This window comes from Neopsephotus bourkii, unplaced genomic scaffold, assembly GCF_033783945.1.
Source record: "Neopsephotus bourkii isolate Nb327-2 ecotype Australia unplaced genomic scaffold, CSIRO-AGI_Nbou_v1 NB_234, whole genome shotgun sequence".
NCBI lineage: Eukaryota > Metazoa > Chordata > Aves > Psittaciformes > Psittacidae > Neopsephotus > Neopsephotus bourkii.
In genome coordinates this window covers 16091692-16110558 of record NW_026900744.1, presented here as the reverse complement: position 1 = coordinate 16110558, position 18867 = coordinate 16091692, and positions in this window count along the sequence as shown.

Genomic DNA, 18867 nt, shown 5'->3' with positions numbered 1-18867 from the left:
CTAGCAGGCACTACTCACCTCTTGCTGGCTCTGCTCCGCACACATGCAGACCTTGCGCAGAGGCCGAGCGTCTTCAGTGAGCAGGGTCTGCCACCAGGAAGCACGTGCTTGCCTTCAAAAGCAACCAGGGGAAGCTGGAAGATGAGAACGTCAGGGCAGGCGGGATTTGAGACCTAGAAATTGCTTGGCTCGCTTTGCTCTGTACAAGGGTGGAGAATATCCCAGGGAGCACTCAGCACATGCCTTTCCCTGCAGTTGGAAGTCAGTCACAGTGTGCAGGGTTGTTTTTGTTGGGTTTTTTAGTCCTTTTTTATTAGTGCTGTTCACACTGCTGAATGCACTCCCAGCTAGGTGGTCAGGGCCGTGTTAGCTGGGGCTGGCAGATAATTTCAGCCTAATATCCTTCACATCTCTGTAAGTGAGAGTGCAGAAATCCTCACATTGCTGCCCAAGTGGATTAAGTGGTAGGATCCAGGCCCGACATTGTAAATTATAAAACAGAACTGCAAAGTGCTGTTGTCCATATCCCTTCCTTATGACTGAACTAGGTCCCCATCCTGCCTCAACACATATTTAACCTGGACCCGTAAAGTCAACACAGCCGGACACTGGTGTAAGGTTACACAAGTGATTTTTGCCTTGGCTGGAGAAGAGGGAGGCAAACACAGAGCATGCTGCAGGGGCTGTCAGGTGTAACAGGTCAGAGCCCAGACTTCATGGTCTGCCCCAAGCAAGGAAACTACAGACAGATGGAAATAGGCTCAAAAATACCTCTAATTAATATAAGGAAATACCAGAGATGCCCTTGCTAAGCAAACAAGTCTACACACCCAGGGGACTGAGCATGAAAATCATACATTAAAAATAATTCTAGTATGTTCAAGAAGGGAATTCATATTTAAAGTTGAACTGTGATTCCTGAAACCTCAGACAGTTCCTTAAAAACTTTAAACTTTAAGGTGCTATGGGCCAAAAAGTAATACACCCATTGCTAACAGTCTTTAAGGTGTCCTGAACTGTTTATATGAGAACAGGCTGAGGCTGTATGGAGAGAAACAAAAAAACCCAAACAATCTTCCCCCGAAGGATCACTTTGAGCATGTAATACCTATGCTAGACAGAGAGCAGGTTTGTGCAGCAAGGTGCTTGCACCACTCCCTTGTGGTGGGGCTTTTCAGGTTGCAAAGATTGTAGACCATCAGCTGAGACCAAAAGCAATGTCGAGGTATTCAGGATTGCCATGGGTCGATGGGTACCAACTGGAGCTGTGGGGGAAATAGCCCCACCATCTCTTCCACCCCAAAAGGTGCAGGTTGGCCTGCCTGGGGAGGCTGCAAGCAGCCAGTGACTGCAGGCAGTGAGCCTGACCCTGTGGTCAGGCAGCCTTGGACTTTGCCATACTGGTTTATGTTAGGCAAGGATAAGAAACCCAGCCCCATCCCCTCTGCCACCCCAGAAGTGTGATGCTCTGCCCTGGCAGAGGCAGCCTCAGGTCTGCCAAGGGTGGGCTGCTTTGCATGCTAAGGGATCATAGAATCATAGAATGGTTTGGGTTGGAAAGGACCTTAAGATCATCAAGTTCCAACCCCCCTGCCATGGGCAGGGACACCTCCCACTAAATCATGTCACCCAAGGCTCTGTCCAACCTGGCCTTGAACACCACCATGGATGGAGCATTCACAGCTTCCTTGGGCAACCCATTCCAGTGCCTCACCACCCTCACAGTAGATGCAGGATGCAGGTAATCTGGACTCGGACAGAGGGGGAGTGAGGCCCTTCTGACGTGTTTGGTGTTGCAACTCTACCCTTATCTATGCATAAATAGGATCCAACCACTCTGCACTCTTTTCTGAGATCTCTTCGCAGGAAGCAGCTCCCCTGGTCTGTACTCATGTGTCCACCTATTTTTAAAGCCCTTTTTCTTTTCCTGCAGGTTAGGCTGAGTGGAGCTCCATCCTGCCAGACCTCTTGGGGTCTCCTCTTGGGGAGAGACTGTGGGGGTTGGAATGTATCGAAACTGTCAGAGACCATGGGAAGGAAGAACCACAGCAGGAACCGCAAGGGAAACACAGATGTGCTTGGCTAATTGCTTGGAAGCATATAAATATCGTGTAATCTTTGCAATAAATGATCCAGCTTGCACTCTATCTCTGGGTCCATGCCTCCATCCTCACAAGAGACTCCATGGAAATTGCTCTGTATGCTCCCAGAGTAACTGTGTTGGCCTGTTTCTGCTCACAACCTTGGTCCTTTCCCAGCAGAAACCGTAACAGCCCCAGTGAGGTCAGTTCAGAGCTGAACAAGCATCAGCAGAGCTGCATCAGTCTCTGAGTGTCTCACTGGACATCTGTTCAGTTTCCAACTGGAAAATGTACTTTTTTGACAGTTACAACTTTTTCCTGCGGGCTTTTGAGTCTTTCGTGTGTGTGACAGCCACACCAGCTCATCCCTACTGCTATTCTCATCTCTCGGACTCTAGCATCGCAAATCGGTTTGAATTTGTGAACAGAGCAGCACCTCCCCAGGGTCTCACAGAACTCCTTCTGCCTAGCACCACTAGGTCAAGCAGATGTTTTAAGGCTCATGGCTGCTGCTTCCCCATGTTAGTTTAAGGTATGGCATAGTGACCAGCTCATATCCCCAGGCTGTGATGGAAGGAAGGTGAGTGATACATCCCCAAGGGGTTGTGCTCACCCCCATCCTAGAGCTGTTCCTGCTCAGCAGCTGATGCAGGGCAGGCATTGCCAAGCTATCCTGCAGCAGTGCACAAGTCAGTCATCGCCCTCACCTCCCAAACCCAAAACATCATCCAAAGGAGAACAGCCCTTCGTTGTCACCACCAGAACGTGCATCTCACGTGAACCCTGAGGACATGCACACCACTTACTGCTGCTAAACCAAACAGCTTTAACCATGTGGACTAATACAGTATAGCCAGTGCCTTGCAGTGTGGCAGAACATGACCTCCCCAAGTCACACGTGTGCACAGGCAGTTCAGGCATGATCTCTAACATGCTTTCACAAGTCCGTCATGTCCCTTCTGGCTTGGTATAGCACAGGTTATGCTCTTTGCACAGAACAGCACAGCGATGTGCAAAGGAATGAGCTGACTTACTCAGGGTTAGAGAGCAAGTGAGTGCCAGTAGCCCAAGACTGTCACCCTGGGGTCCCCAGCACCAGCCCCACAATTAATTATTGGCCCTGTACTGATGGCGGCTGCGGAGTCCCCAGTCTGAAACGCAGACTTCTCCTTGCCGAGGACAGCCTCACGTTCCTGGTTTGACAGCGCCACCTGGTGACGGGTCCTCGCTTCGGGGGACGCTGCGGGGTGCGCCAGGGAGTCTGCACACTGCTATGGGTGTTTTATGCCCATGCTGGGGACAGGCATAGGGACTGCAGGCACAGCGACAGAAGGGGACGTGATGCTCAACATAATGCAACTGCGTTTTGTTAATGGCTAGAGCAAGGAAGCTCAGGGCTGAAAGGTTGGCAGAATCTGTCCTGCAGCCAACCTCTTAGAGAAGCACAGATATGTCCAGTACAGGAAAGGCCACTAAACATCTGCTCCACACTCCAGGCCACAGACCCCTTCCCATTCCCACCAACAGCACAGGGCCACAGACAAGCACACCCACCTCTCTGCTGCAAGGCACATCAAAGACTCCAGGCACAATGGTGCCCAAAACCTGACAGCACAGCATTACAGATACCCACCTGGGGAGCAGATTCCTCCTCAGGCCATGGAAACAGGTCACTGCTGCTTCAAGAAAGACACAGCTTGTTCTTTCTTTCTCTTCTTCCCACTGGAAGGTCTTAAAGATTAGGTCTCCGGCCCAGCTCTGATGAAGCAGGATGACTAGTAAGAAATCCGCAGTTGCTCTGTCTGGGGCAGACACAGCGGGGTCTCGTGAAATTTCCGTCACTACCTGAGCAGATGCTCTGGCAGCAACCACACACAGTGCTGAGGTACTACCCAGAACCTGGTTTGAAGTCAGGAAGTGGAAATAGGGGAAGGGTTTCATTCCAGGACTGTCTAAGTGCATTTGCAGTGCTGGGGATTACAAAAGCAATATTTCCCTGAAGGGCAACAAAGAGGGAGGTGCAGAGAGCTCTATGGTTGTCGAGAGTCCTCTGAGAGTCCTCAATAATCCCACTGAGAACTCACTAGGTAAGCGTGGAATTCTAAAACACATCCCTGGGACACGGCATCATAATGGCCACTGGTGAGTTACCTCTGCTGAAGGCTTCAGCCTCTCTAAGCATGCCCCAAAGGGAACAGCAGGGAAAAAGCAGTGTTAGCCTTCCCTGTGCCACATCTGTGCCTTCACATAAGTGGACATTTTCAAGGACACCCACCCGTCAGTAGGCTGATGCCAGCTCACCCCTCCTTTGCACCCAGATCTTTCAGACATGAGTAAAACTTCACAGGATAGCAGGAGGTGTTGGGTGCTACTGACACACTGCCTTGGTGTCCTGGGTGGAGGGGGTGGGTGTCTGCAGTGGTTGTCACTCTACCCAGAGGCATAACCTGATCCCAGCCTCATGGTGCCTGCTAATTTGGGGTGATCTGCTACAAAAACCTGAACAGGAGTTCTCAGGGCACCAAGGCAGTGGGAATGAAACAGCAGCACCAGAGCACAGTTTCTCTGCATGATAGCAGTTATGCCTAGTGTCTGGATAAGGTGGAGGAGTAGAGTTTGTCACCTCCCACCACAGCAACCCCTTTCTCCTGTCCTACAGGTGCTATTGCATTTGTGCCCATCCATGAATCATGAACCTTTGCTATTCAAGAAGCTGCCATTTGAACTTTCCAGCTCCTGCATGCAGCTGAACCTGGTGTTTTCCAAAACCCTGTGTCACCCCCCCCCCCCCCCCCCCAGAGCAGATGGATGCACTAAGATCCAATCTTCAAGGACTGTCCCAGGTCCAAATCCTCTGTGTGCATACGACGAACCCATAGTGTACATTCCCTAGAGCTGTCCCTGTCAAAACTCATCCTTGGGTTCGTATTTATATCACACTTGGCAATACAAAGCCCAGGTAACTTTCTCTTCTCCCACTTGTAGCAACCATAGCATCCATGGACATGAGGCTTCTGCTGAGAGATGATGTTTTTGTCGACTTTTTCAACACATTTCTGAACCTTCCTGTAAGTCCACTCTGAAGCCCTTTTGAGCTCTTCTCATGGGGACTTCCAGCTTCTGTGGTGGTAAAGGCCCCAGGAAAATTGTGAATACACCACGTTCAGGCTGGAAAATGAGGGAAACCTAAGCACCTCAGCTTGGAGATAGAGGTCTGAAAGGGAAGGTCATGCCCTTCCCTGTAGTAAGGGCTAACTAGAACAGCTGGGCTATGGGCTCCCATGCCACCCTCCATCTCTTTCAGCTCTCCTCTTTCCTTTCGATGCAGGTTTTTGGCCAGACACCCATTTACATCAGCAGTACAGGCCAGTGGAACCTCTGGCCAGAGCTGCCAAGCCATCTGGTGAGAAAATGCCTCTTTGTGAGGAGGGAAGAAGGGTGAAGGGCAGAGAGCAAGGGAACGAAAGAGCTGTCTTCTCATTACAAAGGCCACTCACTGGCTCTCCTGTTCATGCAGTGGGGGATTATTTCAGCCGCAGGCATCAGTTTGCCTTTAAGCCTTGGGAGAAGCAAAAGCCATTTAAAATCCTGGTGCAGCTTATGGGGTCTGTAAAGCCCTCCATATACACTGATAGCTGGAGTTGAGAACATACGTGGTGGCAGAGGACAACACAAACATCATCCTTTGCACCCTATATCCCTCCTGAATTCATCAGGAGTGAAGTCCCATTGATTCTCAGACCTGCTCAGCCCTCTCCATGGACATCCCACTTCCCCACAGCCATAAGCACCATTTGTAGTACTCAGATCCTGTAGCAAAAGGGAACCTGCTCCTCTTGGTGCTGCTGGGAAGCTGCCGTGCCTTCTTGTCTGGGCTCTGGGAAGGTGCAGGCTGCACTCAGCCCCAAGTTTCCCTGGTCTGCAGGCAGAGCTCATGGAGATGAGGGCAGGGACTACAGCTTGAGTATCCCCATTCTTTCTCAGCAGGGGGGTGGCTTGCATCACTCACCATCTAACAACAGGGCACCTTCCCCTGCCTCCTGCCATAGCAGCAGCCCTTTACTTACCGTAATCCCCACGCAAGAGATGACTCCTTGCTCACAGCCTAATCCTCTCCTTGGGTGTGGGGATTGCAATGCAGGGTCCCAGCCCCCCGGCTTTCCTGGCCTGGCTGGAAAAGCACCGGCTGCCTCACTTCTGCAAATCCAGCCTTTGCCTTCACCTCGTCCTCTGCCAGAAGCTCCTGGGTTTCGTTCGGTCGGGGGAAGCAGGTGAGTCATCGCGGCACAGAGGAAATCGGATTGGCTTCACCACAGCTGGGCTTCCTCTCACTGGGGCTGTCACCATCTGGTGCCTGCCTAGCGGGTCCTGCCTCTGCTCTGGGTTAAAAAGCCATTGCAGGGCCCAGGGTTCCCACAAGACAAATGGGGCTTTACCCTGCAGCACTGTTAGTACTGGCTCTCTTCCTTTGTGAAGCTGAGCTGAGGTAGCTGCTTAGCAGGGTTCACCATGCAGTTCATGGGGGGAGGAGGGCTGGAGAGCATGGGCGTGGGAAACTGAGGTGCTGACATTTCAGGTTTGCTGCTATGGGGGTGCCCAGGGCTCTCACACTGTGCTGCAATACGCTTCTTGTCTGATGCATGCTGCACTGCGAAAACAGGCCTATGCCATGGTTTGTCTTACCAGTAGCAAGTCTGATTGTACTCAGTTTACCCCTAAAATGAGCCATCTCAGCCCAGTCAACTACTTTGCCAGCTTACATGTCAACACGGGGGAAGGCCACTGGAAAGCAAGTGTGCAGGTATGCAGATTTTCATTTGAAGAAAAGACACCCAAGTAAGGAATTGAAGCTTGCTCCTCTGCTGTTTCTGAGTGAATTGCTGCTCCTTCTCCAGTTGGGTAGAACATCAAGCTGAAGAAAGTTGAGAGCAAGCCCCAAACTCAAGCAAAAAAGATGGATGTTTGCAAGGGGGAGAGGCATGAGAGCTGGGCAGGCTATCACTGACATAAGCAGGTTGCCCTTGCAAACATCACACATGCGCCCCACAACCTGCCTGAAACTCACATTTCAGTGCGATTTGCTGGTATCCTCCCTCACAGCACTGCTGCCCTACAGCAGCCTCTGTCAGGGAGGCTCTCTGGGGGCTGCTGATGAGACCTGGAGGGCTTTCTTGAGCATTGCTTCTTTCTTTGCATGTAGCACTTGATGCTGTGCTCTGCACTCTCTCTGACAGCAAAGCTGCTGAACTGGCAAAGCGCTGACCAGTGGCTACTGGAAAAGTGCATCAGTGGGAGCCAGGCCATTGTGGCACTTTCGGGCCTTCATCCGAGGAATGGCAGGTGGGTACAGGATGCTCCACAGCCCCTCCTCACCCACTGTTGGCAAGCTGCTCAATGGGACACAGGCACAGAGCTGGGGGCAATGGGTAAGGACCAGTGGGACAGGGGACACTGCAAACCCAGGTAAAGCTGTTGAAGATGTGCCAGCAACAGAGCTCCAGCATGGGCTGTGTACACTAGGGAAATATAACCATGGTGCTTCTCTACACTGTTCCCTTGTGTCAGCCAGGCAATCTTTCCTTCTTTTTTTTTTTTTTTAAGACACAAGGTGCTTCACTCATCAGTGGAGCTTTCAGGGACTCCCTCCAAATCCTGTCCCTTATCTGATCCATAGGAGAAGAACTGACCAACTTCTGGCTCACCACTGAAAGGCTCCTGGGGCTTGATGAGTCAGATGTAAGGCAGAGGGATCTCTATCTGTCCTTGCTCCACAGGCTGAAAGCCACTCACCTGCGTGAAGGCTCCAGTGTCATCGCTCTCTGCAGGACCATCACTGGTATGAAGCATGGGAGCTGGGGATGAGCAGTGCTGCCCTTCCAGAGAGGTGACCTTTCCTGGATGCTCCCATGGAGATGGGATACCATCACCAGTTTTCTTTAGCTGGAGAGCGGTCTGAATGGAGCCATCTCCCCATCATAATCCCCTGTATCTATTTCAGGATCACCACCGAAAGCCAGGCACATTCAATCCATCAGCACCAGGAGAGAGATCCTAAGCAAGATGCAGGAACAGGCCCTTTTTATGATTCAGAGTTACTGGCTCCCTAAATTCTTCATCCACTGCAAGATGGGCATGAGGGAAGAGAAATTGTGCTGGCCTTTGCTGCAGGAATATCAGGAGCGTTTATTATGGGCCAAATCAGAGGAGCCCTCAGGCTTTTCAGAAAATCTCTTTATAATGCATATTAAAAGGAGTCAGGGTTTGTCGGGGCCCTACTGCAGCAAGAAGGCCAAAGTGGAGATATGGGCTCTAGTCAGGGAAGTAAGAGACATCCAAGAAATGAAGATGCCCAGTTTTCAGGTGCAAGCAGAAAGGCAACCAGGGCCAGCTGGGAGCACAAAGGAATCTCCTCTGGATAAGAATGCTTTGGAATCAATTCCACAGCAGTCAGAACATCCCGCAAACCCTGCCTTTGGAGGCAAAGGAGGAGTAACCTGTCACGAACGACCCAGACCTAACGCAGAGCAGATTCATCACCTGAAAGTCCTCTCTAACCTGTGTTCCTCTGCACCCGTTACCCAGCTGCTATCCCTGGAAAAGCCAGTCAAGACCTTGGGTCTTCTTCCTTGGGCCCTTAGCGCTGAGACCTGTGCAGGACAGCCCTTTAGGGATTTCTTGAAATGCCAGGACCAGCCCGTGGAGACTCTTCTCCTGGACCTGTGGCATGACCTGGAGGAATTTCTGTCTGCGGTGCTGGACCCCAGCAGACAAAATAGTTTCTTCCTGCGTCATTTGACTGGGGAGAAGATATGCAAGACCTACCTGGAGGAGGACACTGTTCAGCAGCTTCCCTTGGAAACCAGGACCCTCAGGAGGTTGCGGAACCATCTGATATCTGGAGAATTCTCCCCCTGGATATTCAGAGCCCAGGAGGAGATTTGCAAGGTACAGAGCAGTGCTGGTAGTGGTCAGGCTGGGAGGGAGATCTAGCATTGGCACCCCTGGGCTGGTGTGAGGGCTCTGGGCATTCATAAGAATAGAGGTATTTGAGGGGGAAAAAAAAGATTAGGAAAGGAAAAAACTTACAGACACAAGCCATCCTGCACTAGAACCAGTGAGCAGGATGCACAAGGTCAGTGGAAAGGAGCATCCTCACTGGCTTGCTGGACAGTAGAGCAGAGATGAGCAAGTCATTTAGCAGCTGGTGACCTTAGCTGTTAGATGCATACACTAAGGATGAGGGGGATGGCAGGGCAGAGGCTGTCCTTTAACATCTGAGCTAGGTTCCAGCACAACACAAGTAAAACACATTTAAAACCCAAGCCCTTCTGGGCAGCCTCTGAGCAGCCCAATGGACTCCTCTGGATGTACAGCTCCTGGCTGAGCTGTCCTGGGCACCTAAGTGAGGTGTAGCCTGCCCACAGCATCACCACTACAACTCAGTGTACAGTAGACAATTGCTGCTGCAGCACTGACTGAGGATAGCCCACCTTTGCTTCTCCACAGGTGCTCTACGGCTTCTATGAGGAATTTCTGGCTGATGATGACAGGACGTTCCTTCAGTTTATGGTAAAGGCGATGCACAGGGGACATGGGCACCCTCACGGGGCGAGCAGGCACCAGTGGGGAGATGAAAAGTGGGAGAGAGGGAAGGAGGAGAAACCAAGAATTAGCTGCAATGCTCTAGCACCCCACAGTGTCCCTAGCTGTTGCAGGGTAATACAGCAAAACCTGCCTTGCCCAGGCTGCCTGGAGCAGTGATTCTCAGCTCTTCCACCACAGCATCCTGTAAGTCAACAGCACTTTGGGAACACCCTGCAAAAGCTCCCCTGAGATAGACCATGACCTGGCCCAAAAGCAGGGAGAAACTTAAATGCAGTCTTTCAGGATAGGCAGGAGTGAGACCAGCAGCAGGCAATGCACTCAGATTCTCACTTCTGGGAATTAACTCTTCCCCTTTTTTCCTTGCCCACAGCAAATACTGCTATTAATGTGACTCATGCAAACACACCTGTGTATGCCCCTGTCCACACACCAGTGCCTGGCCAACAGGAAGAGGTCATGCAGCCTGTTAGCCTATGATTCAACTACATTCAAGTTTTCCACGTATTTTTTTCCACTGTGCAAAGGGATAATTTAAGAAAGCAGTCACACAAGCACCCATCTTCGTGGACTATAACCCCTCCTGGCAATGGAAATCCCACTAATACCTCAAGTTTATTAACAGCCCAAATACCAGCCTTACACCCATAAGCCTCCTTGCAGACAGAAACCCCCAAGCATCCCACCTGCTTGGGTCCCTGCATAACCCACACAGGCAATCTTGCTCACTGCAGATGGTGTTCTTCAAACTATTAGACCTTTCACCAAACTGCAACATAAAATCACCAGATGATCCTGGAAATGGTAAGGAGAGGCTGTCAGGGCTAGTGCCCCTAAAGACCTGGCTCTCAGCAATGCTAGTGTCCCAGTCAGCAAGAGCTGAGCATTTTAGAAGTCAGCTGGCAGCTGCTGACCCTGATTCATTAAATGCTCTGGGTTGTAAGTTAATCAGCTGCCCAGGTTTTTAAGCGGCTCTTGTCAAGGAAATCACTGCTCAGAGCACAGGGCTGGTCTGGGAGTGCAATTAGCACTTCAGCAGGTGTCAAGGCCATGCTCTCTGCAGGCACTATTCCCTAAGCCAAACTCCTCCTGGGTGTCACCACAGTGATGTCAGGGATACTGCTCAGGGGTTTAGCAAGGTTATTTTTGGTGCTTGCTCTCAGCTGCATGTATCTTGGTCAAAAAACAGCCACTCTGACCTTGCTGCTTGGTGAGTCATGCAAACTGCTTACCAGTGGGGAGGGCCAAAACCTGCAGGAGGGTCTCAGTGGTGGGCAATGGAGGCACTCCCATGGCACTGGCCAGAGCCAGACACAGCAGCCAAACAAAAAAGCAGATGAGGTTATCTGTCTGCCCAGGGTTGTTTTCAGCCCTCCTGGGTGGACACTGATCTCTTCAAGAAAGCTGCTACCTTAACTGTCAAGCTGTTGTCTGGATTACCTGGAGGACCTACTGCATGTCCACAGGCAGATGTGAGCCAGCTTTAAGCAGCTGCACAGATATGGTTAAGATCTGTGCTGAGCTTTAAAATCCTGAGAGTTTAAAGCTAGAACAGAGATCTAACTTGGGTAGCTTTGTACTCTAAAGCACAGTAAACCACGCAGCTAGCCCCTGAGGCACAGTGCAGGAGCAGCTCCTCAGGTGGGGTATGTCCTCTGTGCAATCAGCCTCTGCTCTTCTCCCTCTAGTCTCTGCAGAGCAATGTCCCGATGCCCGAGATGCAAGACCCCACTGTTGGGAAAGAAGAATGTTTCCTCCTGTCCCAGCGGATAAACCAGTCCTTGAAGCTGAGCCAGGCCTTGCACGGCACAAGGAATTTGGAAGGTCTCTCCTCCAAGCACTGGCAATTAATTGCCACTCGGGACCTCCGGAATGGGGGCTCCATCCAGGCAGAGGTGGAACCTCTCCTGTGCAATACCAGTAAGAGGGGGCTCTGAATTGCTGCTGTGGCTCATGTTGACTTGGGCTCATAAAGCATACTTTGTGCACCCGTGGTGACAAATGCCTGTATCACACAGATGCATTACTGTATTGCTGACAGGGCATGGACATCATGGAGCAGGTTGGGACAGAGTATATAGGAGCTGTCAGCTGTAATCCAAGCTTTGGCAGTGACCTATGGGCCAAATTCCCTCCTGCCAGTACCAGAGGTACCAAATACTACATCCCTGCTCTAGCCTGTGTCACCAGATCAAATGAAATCTGCAGCAAAGCAACTGAAATCCAAAGCCACTGACAGCCATTGTCACCCCATTTCTACATCTTTACGCTCTCCTGTGGTCATGCTGGTGGGACACCTCAGTTTTGTCTTCTCAAATTATCTTTTGAGAATGACATCAAGTTTCTACGCACCTATCAGTGCACTGAGAGTGATAGCAGTCACCTGTAGCAACCCTTAGTTAGCTTGTGGGGCCTCAATCATACCTGAGAAATGCAGTGTCACAGATAGATCATAGGAACAAGACACACAGGGGGAAAGAAAAGGTGGGTAATGATCACAATACATCACTAAAAACAAGTTCTGAAGGGCTGTTAAAGCCAGAAGGAATGAACACGGGATCTTTCCCCTCTTCTCTATCTGATGCAGACTCCCAGAAGATGATGTCAAATGAGCTGGCTGTTCAGAAACCTTCACTGACTTTGGATAGCCCAAGCAAGGAAAATGAGCTTTTAAGTCTCAAAAGCCCATCAGTTGTTCAGTCCAGCCTTGAGCAGGCTAGTAGCAGGGTGGGCTGCAACCATTATGCCCTTGCAGGTGCTCCAGCATACCCTTAGGGGACTGGACAAGCAGGGGTCTTCCCTGCTTGTATCCCATCATCTAGTAGAACATCTCCAGAAGGAGAGGCCTAGCCACCCTTGAAAGGTATCTGTTTTGGGGTGTTAATCCACCCAGAGAAAGTGTGAGGGCTTCTCTGAAGCAGATGATGAGGAGGTCAAACCGTGCGAGGTGAATAGTTCCCACAACACCCAGTGTCTCTGCACTGGGTTCACCATGCCAACAACAGCATGGTGGCTCTGGGGTCCTTTGCCCTGTGGCCAGTTGTGAGCAGGCTCTGGCTGTCATTTGAGGAAGGGGCTAACCCTGTTCTGTCCACACAGCTATTGAACACCAGATCAAAAAGAAGAGGACTCTTCCTGTGAGAAAAAACAAATCAAACATAATGAAGTCTGCTTCTGCTGTAGTAGATAACCTGTCTAGAAGATTCAGGTCTGGCACTCTGCAGCACAGGGCTTTACTGGTTTTTGCTACTTCCACCCTTTCAGGAAGCAGATTTTTCCCAGTGCTTTCTTGTAGTGTCACTGCTCCCTTGCCTCCTCATTGGGCCTTCTCAGATGTAGGCACAAGTGGCCCATGGGTCTGAACTGTAGTTACCAAGGAAAGAAGAAATCTATTTTAACACACCCCCCACACACTGTAGTTCAGATTTATTTCTCACATCTTCTGCCTGCCTCATGCAATTCATCCTCAATCACACCCTGGCATGCTACCTGTACTACAGCTGGGCAGCTCTCAGATTCCCAGAAAAATCATTTAGAATCATCCTGTGACCACACTTAAATCTCCATACTCACCACATGAATGTCCATATGGCTCATGTTTCACCTCCTGGGAATACTCCAGGCATGAGTCCTTGCAGTTCCACACTGGGATATAAGTGGTAACTAGGACACAAATCCCAAGTAAGAGCAGCTCTTATTGTTACTTGTGAAAGTCAGTCTCAGGAGCCATGCTTAAAGCAAATATTTGACCCAATCCAGTGAACTTCAAAGAAGGTCTTTCTAACCTCATAAATGACCTGAAATCCCAGTCCACTCTCAGCTCTGGTTTTCCAAAGCTCCGCTGAATCTTTTCAATGTTGCCATCCTCTGGCTTTGCATCTATCGATAATCTCCTGATACACCAGCTGCAAGAGGTGAAGGTTTTCCACTCCAGAACACCCCCTTCATGGCCAAATGCATGAAGCCCTCTGCCATTCAGAGGCAAACTGTTGTTTATTCTCAGTGAGAAGAGCACAGGCTCCTTCTCCCACTAGTCCTTCCAGATGCCCCCTCCTTACCTTCCTCCCTCCCCTGGTCTCTGTGGGGCTGCTCAGTTCATTTACAGATTCTGAGGTCTCCATCACAGTCCTGCCTTCTGCTTGACTGCCTGAAGCCTCATCCTCCTCTTCAAACTGAGACCAGTTCCTGTGGATATATGGCAAGCAAAGCTGTTCAACAGGTGCACCTATGGCAGAAAAGAATCAGCTTGTCAGAAGAATTCCCTCCCTGGATTCCCAGTGGCTCAGTGGATGATGACCTTTAAAGTCTTTTCAAACCTAAACAATTCTATGGGTAAGACAGACAAGGGAGGCTGTGCTCTACTGGTACCTTTGCTGGCCCATCTGTTTACAGATCCCACACACCACTTATCCACATATTTCTAGCTCTTCTTCAGATGTCTCTTCCTTGTTGGAAAAGCAAGCACAGAGGTCCTGGGTATTTTCCAGGTCACCGGTGGCACAGAGATCACATTTCCTGGTGTTTCCTCCTCTACAGGCACTTAATGAAAATACTGCACAACCCTGACCACCTGCAGTTCTTCAAGCAGTTCCTTGAGGAACACAACACAGATAAGCTACTGCATTTCTGGATGGCTGTGGAGAAGCTAGCCAGAGACCAACCCAGAGATAAAGAGCTTCATTATTAACAGCATTGTCAGAAATCACTTTCATGCTGAAACCCCAGCTGGTAGGCACCCTCCCATCCCATACTTTACCCCTTTCATCATAAAATCCTCCTTCCTGAGCTAGATGCTAGTTGCAGATTTTATATCCTCTTGCAGGGACTTACCAATTCCCCTTTCCCATCCAGTGGAGCATTTATTTGCTGAGGCCTTTCACTGCCACTTACAGTTGTAGAAAGGTGGCTTATTTGTTGGCAGGATCTACAGATCAACAACTGCGACATGCAATTCCTGTGGCGGCAGCATTAGCTCTTCCCTATCTTGTCTCCTTTGGATGCTCTTGGAGTCACAGCTTCACTCCCAAAGTATGCAATTAGCACAGTACAGAAAAGAAAAAGGATGACAACCAAAGTCAGCAAACAGCAGACAGGGCAGGTAATGGTGGGAGAGGGTGAGGGTAGAAAGAGATGTCATGGTGGCTCATGGGTGGCAGTCAGGGGCAGGCAGTGACCACACTTCTCTTCCAGAAGAGGAGCTGAACTGCCACACATCTACCACCAAAGAAATAAATGAGGCTGAAGCAGTCAGCCCCCTCATGTTGATGACAGCACAGATCTTTGTCCAGAAAACAATGGTAAAATGATTGTGAGCCCCCAGGTCAAGCTGGGTCCTTAAGCAATTGCTACAAACATATTTCCCAATGAACTGTCAGCTGGTCCATCAAGATCACAGCCAGGCCCTCACCCCAGCAAAACTGCTGCTGAAGCTGCTCATGCATTTACCTGAGCAAGGCCAGCAAGCCTTGTTCTATGGGGACAAAATCACTGTTTGGCTTGAAGGATGCTGGTCTGGAGGAGGAAACATGCTGCAGATAAGCAGGACAGGCACTCCCAAGCCTGCTATGTGCAAGAACAGAGCCCATGGAGGAGATTTACCCTTTCCCCCCACCATGTTCTATTCTCCAACCTTTTCCAAGCATAGGAGTCCAGTGGGACCCCAACCTCAGAGCTACCCCTGTCAGCTGCTCCCCCAGCTTAGCCACCATCCCATGAAAGTTCTGCCCTCATGCATCTGGCTGCCAGCAACATGCTGTCAGAAAAGGAAGTTCCTTTTCTCAAAAGGAAAGTCACCATCATCAGCAAACTCTTCTTGACCTCTGACATTCTACCCAAATTGTCGGTAAGATCCTGGGACCCACCCAGGAAAGCTGGAGGCTGCTGTCTGCTCATTGCTCAAGACCATTGCATCACAGCTGTGAGTGACTGGAGGGAAAGGGGAACCAGGCAGAGGTCTGGATCTGCTCCAGCAAAGTATGCTGTGAATCTTCAGAGCACGCTCTGAAGCGTGGGACCTCCACAGGATGGGAAGCAATCCATCACCAGACCCACACTAGCGCTTGACCCAGGTAGACTGAGAACAAGTGTGTGGACAAGGAGATGGTAAAATCCCCTACCTGCCAGAGAAATGCCAGAGCTGAAGCACCAGGATGGGTGCTGCATGCCACCTATTCAGTCCTCTCACTCTCCAGAGGAAAAGGTCACCATCATCCCCTCCCCACTGCAGCCACCTCTTCCCCTTGCCGTAGCCATGGCTGTATCTTTCCCTTTGAAAAGCACAGCACAGTGCTTTCCACAGAAATCCAGAGGGGATCCTGCCCTTTTATCTGGGACAGTCAGCTAGGATGTAACTAGTCTCTCTTCTGAGAGACTGCTGAAATGCAAAGTGGGGTCAGGGAGAGAAACATATTTCCAGGGCCCATCAGAGGTGCCACAAACTCCTTTGGTCAAGCAGGGTCTCTTCTGTGGCCAGGTAAACATCTCTGAACACGAGAGATTTTATCTGGAGTTTATCTTCCAAGGAGCTACCAAACTGTGCCGTCTACCTCTGAACCTAGAGAGTCCTGATACACTCCTGGAGAAGGTAGACACCATCCCCTCTCTCCCAGAGTGGGGTTGGTTCTGTGGATGCCAGCCTTTTTCTCCAGTCACCTGTTTCTCTGATATGGTGAAATGCAGATGAGACACTCCCCAGGAGCTCAGCTGCAGATGTCTGCTTGGATTTGCTGTTTTCATGGTTTCTCATACAGGCTCTACACATGGAAGGTGATGAGGAGCTTTCAAGTCTCCAAGAAGGACAGGGTGCAAATCTCTTTACTTAGGACAAAAACCTCCTCCAAATCATGGTATCTACAGTCCAAGTAACCTAAGCACCTGTCTCCCTGCTCCACACCTGTCCTTAGGCTTGTTATTCTAATGCAGAAATATCCAGACCTGGGTTTTTGGTGTCCCACAGGGTGCACTTTAAAAGAGCCGAAGTTTTTCCTTCACGCAGCCATGAGGATGCATGTGGTGCAAACCTATTGGAAAATGAAGCGTCTTCAAAATAATTCCTTTCCAGCAGGTTCAGTCAAAATTTCCCAGTGGGTTTTTAGAAATTTTTTCAGGAATAGGGAAGTGGGTGCAGAGACTTCGTGAGCAGAGAACTGTTGCATAACTCCTGTTTGCATTGATAACCCGTTAAAAAATATTCTCACCTCCTAAAATAGAAACAAAGCAACTAATCTTCTGGGTTGCAAGTCAAATGAAAGTAAGAAAAGGAGAACCATGCAGCCACACACCAGGCTCAGTGGCGTTACAGGGGGAATGCTCTGAGCATCCTAAATGGAAAATAAGCTTCAGCAGGATTTGAGGTGACACTCACTGGGAAAGATACTTTTCCTTCCTCATCCACTTGTTTAGTTTCAGTACACTGAGTAACTCTAAACTGAAAAGCACAAAGAAAGTGGTGCTAAGCGCTGTCAGTCTGCCTGACAACCCAGCTCCCTGACTGAATATTCATTTGGAAATTGTCTAATTGATTTTTGATTAAAGGGGAAACCAAAATAGGCACATACTAATTTTGCTTTGACGGTCGAGTGGGTGTCATCAAGCTGTCTTTCAGCTCCCTGTCATTTATTGCTGTCAAGTCCTGGTTAAAAATCAGGTTTATACAATTTTGATACCTCCAGTCAGGTGCTTGAGCTGCTGCTCCAGAGCCACGCTGGGGTAAAACCCCTGTGCTTGCATTCTCCAAGACTGCCAAGCCACATCAATTAACTTAACCCCAAAACCTTAGGTATTTCCACTGGATAATATGCAGTGTTCAGCTTGAGTGTCCACTTTACAGAGCCTCACTGCAATTCTAGGGCCTTCTCAAACACAGTTGTTTTAATTGCCCCCAGAAAAAGCAAACAAAACCCATCACAGATCTATTCTCAGCTAGCAGTAAACCAGGAGTATCATGTTACACAGGAGATGTGTTATCTGGTACAAAGACACGTTTGCCAAGGTTTTCAGGAAACCAGTGGGGAGAGAGACATGGTTTCCATCCCCACTGCTGCCTGAGCAATGCAGCCCATATTTAGCTCACAGAGCCCCACTAAGATACTGCTCTGGAGAGATGGCCATGGATGTGTAAAAAAAGACTGAATTTTCTCACATGGACATTAATCCTGCAGTGACTGTTCCTGGGATAATTTTCCCTGAGCCACAGCTTCTAGCAGCGCCTGTCAGGAGCAAATAACCAGAGCCAGGCAGATAAAAATCACTCAGCTCGAGTGGTGTGTCTTGGGAATAGATGTGTGACCTCTCAGACCCGTCTCATTTCCCCTGTCCTAGCCTGCGTGGCTGGCATATTCAGCCTGGTGGAGTAGGAAGGGTAGACACCATTGGGCAGCTCTGTACCTGCAAGGTGCAGCACGGGCTGCCTCCTGCTCTGCATCACCTGTCAGCCCACAGGCAGCCCTGACTGCAGCACCCTGTCAGAGGAGCAAACCAAATCAGCATGCAACCCCAAAATAGCTGCAGGTTCTGAATGCACTAATGCCCGTGGCACCTTTTGCTTGGCACACTTTTCTGCACCTTATCACAGTTTCACCAATGACCTTTATCTGTGAGTCTTGCTTTTCTGACCTTTAGATAAAAAGCTTGCTTTTCAGCTGAGAAATATGGTTGTCTGTTAAAGGCACCAAAATTGTTAGGGAAAATACCTGTAACTCCAGAGAAAACCTCTTATCGTCCACACCTTGCTTTTTGCTGATTTTGAGGGTTGCTGCTCTGTGCAGATGCGGTGTGTGCACACTGGGAATGTGGCAGACTTAAATCCATCTCTATCACCAGGCGTCACTGTGGTGCTGCCTGTGCCTTTACGCAGAGCGGAGGGGCCGGTCCTGCTGAGGTGGGCATACTACTTGCACCCCAGCAAGGAGCATGGAGCTCCTCGTGGGAGAAGCTGCCCACACCGGCACAAAGCTGGGAGCACGTCTGTGTGTGGGGGCAGCTGTGCAAATGTGTGTCCCCATTTTTCCAAGTGCCATTTCCTCGCAAGCCTCTCATCTGCCACCCAGGACCCCCCAACACTGCAACAGAGCCAGGGTGGGACATATCACCCCTGCCCTGCAGCCCCCAGACTGCTCCACAGTCAAGATTTGGGTAACGCCAGTGCTTGCTCGGCTACCCTTCTTTAACCTTTGTATAAGCTCCA